Source organism: Littorina saxatilis, linkage group LG10, assembly GCF_037325665.1.
Source record: "Littorina saxatilis isolate snail1 linkage group LG10, US_GU_Lsax_2.0, whole genome shotgun sequence".
Lineage (NCBI taxonomy): Eukaryota > Metazoa > Mollusca > Gastropoda > Littorinimorpha > Littorinidae > Littorina > Littorina saxatilis.
In genome coordinates, this window is record NC_090254.1 from 39,761,525 (window position 1) to 39,770,224 (window position 8,700).

Here is an 8,700-nt window from a genome sequence, read left to right on the forward strand (position 1 = left end):
TGTGTGTGTTTTGCCCCTGGGAGCTGTGATTGCACGCATTTTCTAGAGAACAGAATGGATAATTGCCAGCACCGACAAGAAATGAATCATACATGAATAGAAGCGGTACTCGTACGCATATGAGTTTGCATAACAAAACCGTTACCTTTTTTGCATTCACGTAATCAATCATCATAGTGAGGACGCATTTTCGACTGTATCATTGCAGGTTGGTGAGGTTAGTTTTGGCAGAATATTTGTTCAGGATAGCGTCTACAAAATTGTATCTTTAAGTCAAGGAATCTTGGTAAAAAGGACACTGGCCAAATATTTTGCTGAAGGATCCGCTACTCGAAGTATTTTAAGTGCACCTTTTGCATGACGGTGTCATATAATCTGAAAAACAAAGAAAGAGACGATAACGCTCTAAATATAGAATGCATGTGCATCAAGAGTAAGTGAGAGTTGTGCGGAACACATCTCCTGGCACCTGAGATAATAACAAGCATTGAGATAGTGTTGTCCTCAGCCCTCGGTCTTCGGTCATTATTTTACGCATACACACACACACACACACACACACACACACACACACACACACACACACACACACACACACACACACACACACACACACACACACACACACACACACACGTCATTTACGCATACCTTATTGACCTAAAGCGTAGTAGTGACCCCTGACCTTTTGAAGGTCCAATACCTTTTCAGGTAGAATATGCCTTTAGAAACAACTCTTTCTTTTGTGCAATTGCGGCCAGGACATTTTGACCGATATGAAACTTTAGAGGGTCCAAAGCCAAGGAGGTTCATATACTTGCTTTTGGAACGCACATTCCGCGCCGACACACGCCCCCTGGAGCGCTTATGTCAAACTAATACCGACTTTTTGAAACTGAGCCCTAAGACAAAGCACATTGTGACGTCTGCTTCTCGTTTCTAGGGCTGATCAGTGTTCAACAGAGACAAGTGCAAAGAAGTAATAAGAAATTTAATAACTCGGTACTTTCAAAAACATGCACATAATCACTCTCGCAGACATCAATCTTCTTCTTCTGGAATCTTCAACGTAAGTCTTATAGATTATGATTTTGCCAGTGTGATTTCAAACACACGTGAAAACATTGTCTTTCTTCTTCTTATTTCGTTGACGTTTGGTATCGATGAGCGGAACGTTTATTCTTTTTCTCGTTGAAAAATGTATCTTGGTTCACACAGATGAAGTCATGAATGTGGGTTAATGTTTACAAAATATAAAGTGTAGACTACTTATCACAATAGAACTCGATCTTTGTAGCACTTGGGGACGTTGGTGGTTTCTTCCGTAGATAACCGCTGACGTTGCCCTTCCCCACAGTGTCCACTCGACATCAATTACACAAGCGTTGTGCACACATGTACACTTACACCTTCTGCAACACACACGTGCAATATCTGTTATTATCAAGTATTGATTTCAATCGACATCATTCAATTTGTTTCTCTAAAACAAACACAGAAACAAAAGTTCACAGACTGACACAAACACATGGAAAAATGAACAATACCTGTGTTTCCCTGTGAATTAATAATGTTAAAAGGTACTAGCGTGTTTTACCTGCAGTTAGTGGACCTTTGGAGTTTGCAAGAATGTGAAAACCCGTCCACGGAAGGTGAAAATACGCCAGTGCTATCTTCGTGGCTTCATTGACTGCTGCCATCTTGGAGTCAATCCAAACGGTCAGAGAATCGCATCCTAGCAACCTCAACTGAATATCATTCATGTACATATTCGATGCACAATACGATGGCACGCTGTTTCCTTTTGCTTTCCTCGTTTATATTTCTTTCAATGAAGACAAACAAATTCTCGCCTTGTACGCTGCGATAGTTTTGGAATAATGACGCGAGCGTTGACGTAATATGTATACAGTGTCGTCATGACGTAGTCTCGGTCACTTAACTTCGTTTTGTGTACGCGACTATCTTGGACACAGTGAAGTCTCGATTAATATGAGAGAGGGAGGCGATACACGAATTACATTCGTCACACACATTATTAACAGCTATTGTGTTTTCAGCGTAGCAATAGGGTCCGATATTTAGACGAGACAAGTATAATGCCGACGAGTCGAAGACGAGTCGCATAATACTTGTTCGAGTCTAAATATCGGACCCTATTGCTACGCTGAAAATACAATAGCGATTATATAGCTGTTCTGACCTTGATTTGTTGTTACAAACTTACAAAATGACAGTTTTTGCGTCGATGCGTTGATCTCAGGTTTTGATAGCAGACGCCGTTTCTTATGCGCATTAATTTTGCGCAGGCGCCACACTGCCTTTGGAGAAAAACAACTCGATTTGACAACACAGCTGTAACAGCTTTTCAGTTTATTAGTTCATTCGTATACAACAAAAAGAAGTTTGAGTTTTTTTAATTTTGAACAAGACTACTTATGAAGAAGACCAAAACACAACATCAACGAAAAACTAGAAACAACTGAAGAACCAGGATGCAACAAGGGGAGGAGAAGAGAACAGCTAATCCGTACAACGCGAGCAGACGGCAGAGAAGTTTTCAGTTTGGGTGAATGGCATTTATACTTGTCTCGTCATGAAGCGAATTTTTCAACCTCAGTTATAAACGACTACATGAATGTTAGTGCCATGGGTAGTACATCAATACTTCAGAGGGGAAGTGGGGTATTTAGTGTGGAGTTACGAGATAAGAAAAGCCGAACGCGAAAGTTTGTGTTAGTCGGCAACTGAGCTCACACAGGCACACACAAACGGCTGTTCCGTTTTACTCCCCTGTTTGTACTACATCTTTCGACTTTGGGCATTTTGTGGTGTTTAGGGACAGAAAATAATTGGTTTAGTCCTGTTTCATCGGGAAGAAAAGGGTATGCTATCGACATTTGTAAAGCTGAAAAACATTCCCGAGAAGAATTTCAAGCTGTCTGTGTATGCTGTTGTTGATTGAAACACTCGTGTGGTACAGATGGGTAAACCGGAACCATGCGTCATTGTTATTGCCAATACGCTTTTGGATATTGGCAAAAATGGCCGACTTCCGTAGCATTATGCTTTGATGATCGAAAGAGACCATCCAATCACAGCCCCCGAATTCCCCCACGTGTCCACCAGAATAGCTATATAGTCAAATGGGTAAGATAACCTCCTTAAACTTGCATAGGTACAAAACATTCAGAGCGTTTTCTGAAAACGATACTGATGGCACGCATAATAACGGATATATAATGCGTCTCGGAACCCGCTTTTTTTCAGTTTTAGTGCGTCGTCGGACCTCCTCCATGACTGTTGTGTACGTGTTTTTGGCTTGTAGTGCGTATAGGGCGCGGGGACGTACAGTTTGGTTCGGAATCGGAATCCAAGTTTAACGGATCTATTGTCTTCTGTGTCATGGGAACAACACTGTTGAAATGAACAAGCGGTTTTCATCCTCCATGTCAGTTCAGCGTTGATACCCCAGGCGGAGACATGTGAAAAGGATGGGGAAGAAAGACCTTGATTGCACTCTCAAAGCCTTTTGTATAAATCAAGGAATCAGCTAGCATACTGACCTAGTGTGAATGTGAATACTGTTTGCATCAGGAAATCAAGTAACAAGGGACGGACATGAAATCCCGAACTCAAAAGTAAAAGTGCAAAGAACACATATCAAATTGTACTCCTGCTCGCGTAAGGTTTCCATGTAAGCAAAACTAAACGTCGCAGCAACAGGCACTCTCTCTCTCCTGTTCGAAGTGGGGTTTTATTTTAATGTGTGTGTGTGTGTGTGTGTGTGTGTGTGTGGGTGTATGTGTGTGTGTGTGTGTGTGTGTGCATGTGTGCATGTGTGGGTGTGAGTATGTGCGTGCGTGCGTGCGTGCGTGCGTGCGTGCGTGCGTGAGTGCGTGTGTGTGTGTGTGTGTTTATGTTTTATTGCTTATTTTGTTTGTTGTTGCTTTCTTTCTTCGAGTTTTAATTCTGTCTTCCTGGGAGAAATACGAATCGAGTTATCGCCTCTCCCGTGTCGACTATTAATTTGCTCTGTTAGAGCCTTACATACTCCTCTTATTCATGTGGTAGTTTGACGCTGTCTTTTCAAACTAAATTCAAGCGTGGTCACAGAAAATAATCTAGTTTACTAGTGTAGTTTGACGCTGTCTTTTCAAAAACAAATTCAAGCGTGGTCACAGAAAATAATCTAGTTTACTAGTGTAGTTTGACGCTGTCTTTTCAAAAAAAATTCAAGCGTAGTCACAGAAAATAATCTAGTACATACTAGTGTAGTTTGACGCTGTCTTTTCAAAAAAAATTCAAGCGTAGTCACAGAAAATAATCTAGTTTACTAGTGTAGTTTGACGCTGTCTTTTCAAAAAAAATTCAAGCGTAGTCACAGAAAATAATCTAGTACATACTAGTGTAGTTTGACGCTGTCTTTTCAAAGAAATTCAAGCGTAGTCACAGAAAATAATCTAGTTTACTAGTGTAGTTTGACGCTGTCTTTTCCAAAAAAATTAAAGCGTAGTCACAGAAAATAATCTAGTTTACTAGTGTAGTTTGACGCTGTCTTTTCAAAAAAAATTCAAGCGTAGTCACAGAAAATAATCTAGTACATACTAGTGTAGTTTGACGCTGTCTTTTCAAAAAAAATTCAAGGGTAGTCACAGAAAATAATCCAGTTTACTAGTGTAGTTTGACGCTGTCTTTTCAAAAAAAAAAATTAAGCTTAGTCACAGAAAATAATCTAGTTTACTAGTGTAGTTACTTTGACGCTGTCTTTTCAAAAAACAATGCAAGCGTAGTCACAGAAAATAATCTAGTTTACTAGTGTAGTTTGACGCTGTCTTTTCAAAAAAAATTCAAGCGTAGTCACAGAAAATAATCTAGTTTACTAGTGTTGCTTTTGTCTTGCTTTGAGCAATGACAGGGCTCAGGAGGCTCACATGATCTTCTTTCATTCAAAATAGCGTACCGACACAGAGCATCAGCCTATCACGACAGAGAAAAAAATGGTTTAAGCTTTAGTTTAGAAAATTCTTGTTTATTCCCCCTTGTTTCCCGCTTAGCTCTTTTTGTTGTCTAAAGCTGGAACTATATAAAAAAAAAACTTTTGTTTATCTTATATTTTATTTGAGCTAAAACAGTCTTGGCTAGGTAGCATTTCACTGTTCCTTCTTTTCTGCTTCCACTTTGACCACATTTCCAATGCACGATTCACATCCCTGCACTGATTTGAACTGATACGTATATTCTACTATGAACAGGAAGCTCAATTGCCATTGTAAGCTATAATATATCCGTCTCATTGCAGCAAAGAAGTTAGCAAGTGCTGAGTTGAGCCGCCCCCCAAAACACACACACACACACACACACACATACACACACACACACACACACACACACACCAACAAAAGCAACAACAACAACAACAACAACAACAACAACAACACAAACAAACAACAAGAAGAGCAAACGCTCGATCGAGTCACTTTCGCAGTTCTGAATATTATATGAGGCATCAGATGGACAGGAAGAAATTGCTATTCACAACACAATGAGTCACGTTCACATAAAATTTGAGCCCGGTCACTTTTATAGTTTCCGAGAAAAGCCCAACGTTAAGTTGTGTGTTGCCGAACAGAAAAGGCTAGTTATCTCCCTTGTTTTTCTGATAACGTTCGTAAAAGGCTACAGATGTAAATACTTTGATGTAAAGAATAATCCTACAAAGTTTCAATCACATCCGATGAACTTTGTCAAAGATATAAAATGTCTAATTTTTCCTTTGACGCTGACCTGTGACCTTGAAAAAGGTCAAAGGTCAACGAAACCATCGTTAAAGTGTAGAGGTCATTGGAGGTCACGACTAAACAAAATATGAGCCCGATCGCTTTGATAGTTTCCGAGAAAAGTCCAACGTTAAGGTGGTGTCTACGGACGGCCGGCCGGACAGACTAACACTGACCGATTACATAGAGTCACTTTTTCTCAAGTGACTCAAAAAACACAACAAGAAAGAAACAATCAAACATAAAAAGGATATGTTTTTGCTTTCGCCGACAAACTCGAATTCCATCGCGCATGCGCAGCAAACACGCATATTTCAACTTACCTTCCCGATAAAAGCCACACTTTCCCAGTATCCCAAACTTGGTCAAGACTCGCTTCGCATCAAGGCAAATTTCCGATGAATGTAGCTAATTGCAGATTTATCTCTAATTACACAGGCTTTGTTGAGGTAAATGCCGGGATCTTGGAAGCTTTGCATACTCATTTCCCTGTCTTTGATACTTTCTTCGAGAGTAACGTGATCAAAGCTTACTTCCCTGTCGAGAAAGACCGGTTTATTTCACGATGGTGTGTGCGTGTGAGCGTCGGTGCTACTGAGGGATGTGGGTTGGTGGGTAGTGTGTGCGTGTATGTGTGTGTGTGTGTGTGTGTGTGTGTGTGTGTGTGTGTGTGTGTGTGAGTGTGTGCGTGTGTGTGTGTGTGTGTGTGTGTGTGTGTGTATGTGTGTGTGTGTGTGTGTGTGTATGTGTGTGTGTGTGTGTGTGTGTGCTTGTGTGTGTGTGTGTGTGTGTGTGTGTGTGTGTGTGTGTGTGTGTGTGTGTAGATGTTTGTGCGTGCGTGCGTACGTTAGGGCCGGGAGGTGATCTACAAGAATGCGTCATGTTTTGCAAGTGTCTGAATCGTATCTTCTTATTCAACGCATCCAAAAAGGTGTTTTCCATGTACACTTCCCAACATTAATTTATGAAAAATATGCCACTGCAGAGGCGCTCAAGGGCGCATATGTGTGCGTATGTGTTTGTGTGTGGGTCGGGGGTGGGGGGGGGAGATGTGTTGTACAATACAATACAATACAATACAATACAATACAATAAACTTTATTAATCTCTAAAAGAGAAATTGCATTGCTGAGCTTTTGTGTCCGTAATAAAACATACATAAAACATTCAAAAATAAACATTTGTTCTTTGTCATTCATACATTCTTGTGTTCTTATACATTTCTTCAATTCCTACATCAATATTCTATCATAATTATGTACATACATTTATTCTCTTTTAACAGTCTGTCTTCAAACGCATCTCAGAGAGGAAGGCTAGAGATTTGTGTTGTGCCATAGGTAACATCATGTGCTTAGCTATGAAGTAATGTTATCACATGTTATTTAAGGAAAATGAGTAAATATATGTACCAAGCGTATAACATCAGCAAAACTGAGAAAATACAGCACATTGGTTATCACATAAGAAAGTATATTAAAAATAAATTAACATGCATTCACCATCAACAATGCACAAACGAAAGTCAGCACCTTGCCGGTTATCACATATTGTCTAAGAGAGTAGAATAAGAGTATATAATCATGCAAAACAAAATCAACAATACTGAAACAATACAGAACACTGACCCCGTGCATCAAAGCGACAACATCAGCAACTAACGTCCCACCTGAGAATTGAAGATGTGAATTGCAGATGGAATGAACGAATTTCTGTAGCGTGTGGATCTTGCGGTTGGTTGTCTGAATCTGTTGCTCCTGTCTGTCCGTCTACTGTCAAATTCCGGTCTGAGTGGGTGCGAGTCGTCAGCCAAAATCTTCTGTACCTTGTCAGTCAGTCGTCGTTCATGTGTTGATGTGAAATTGTCCTGCTTCCTCCCAACCACCCCACTTGCTTTCCTGATGAATTTATCTAATCTATCCCTGTCTTGCTTGTTGATGTTGCCACCCCAACACACGGAGCCAAAGTACAACACACTATTGCACGTTGAAGTGTAAAACATCTGAAGGATTTCTTGTCTGATGTTAAAAGACCTGAGTTTTCTCAAAAAGTACAGGCGAGAGTGGAGTTTCTTCACAAGGGCATCAGAGTTTGGTTTCCATGTCAACTTATTGTCTATAATCACCCCCAAATACTTATACTGCTCTACCTTCTCTACGACCTCCCCCTTGATCACTATCTCCCTGTGTACATGTTCCCCCCTCCTGTTGTCCATTATCATTTCCTTTGTCTTCCCCACATTAAGCTCTAAATAGTTGTTTTCACACCACCCCACAAACCTATCTACCTCCTGCCTGTAGTCAGAGTCGTCGTCATCAGTCAGCAGTCCGGTCAGTCCAGTGTCGTCAGCAAACTTGGTCATGGGGCAGGAGTCACTAGAACTTCTAAAATCTGCTGTGTAGAGAGAAAAAAGAAAAGGTGAGAGTACTGTGCCTTGTGGTGCCCCTGTGTTTGTGCAGATTGTGTCTGAAACTGATTGCCCCCCCCCCACCCTAACATACTGTGGCCTGTTTGTCAGGTAGTCCATAACCCAGAGGATGGTGGCTGCTGGGACATTCATGCTAAAAAGCTTCTCCGCCATTAAATGAGGCTGTATAGTATTAAAAGCGCTGGAAAAATCAAAGAACATCAAGCGAATATAAGAGCCAGGCTTTTCTAAATGAGAGTAGATCTTGTTTAAAACATTCAACACAGCATCATCAACACTCCTGTTTTTCCTGTATGCAAACTGACATGGATCAATAAAATCTTTCACACAATCACTCAGTTTGAACAAAACAACTCTCTCAAAGACTTTCATACAAACAGAAGTAAGTGCCACAGGTCTCAGGTCATTCATGGTTATCACAGTCTTTTTCTTTGGCACAGGAACAATGCATGAAGTTTTCCATAGGGCCGGTACCCTGCTAGCACCAAGCGA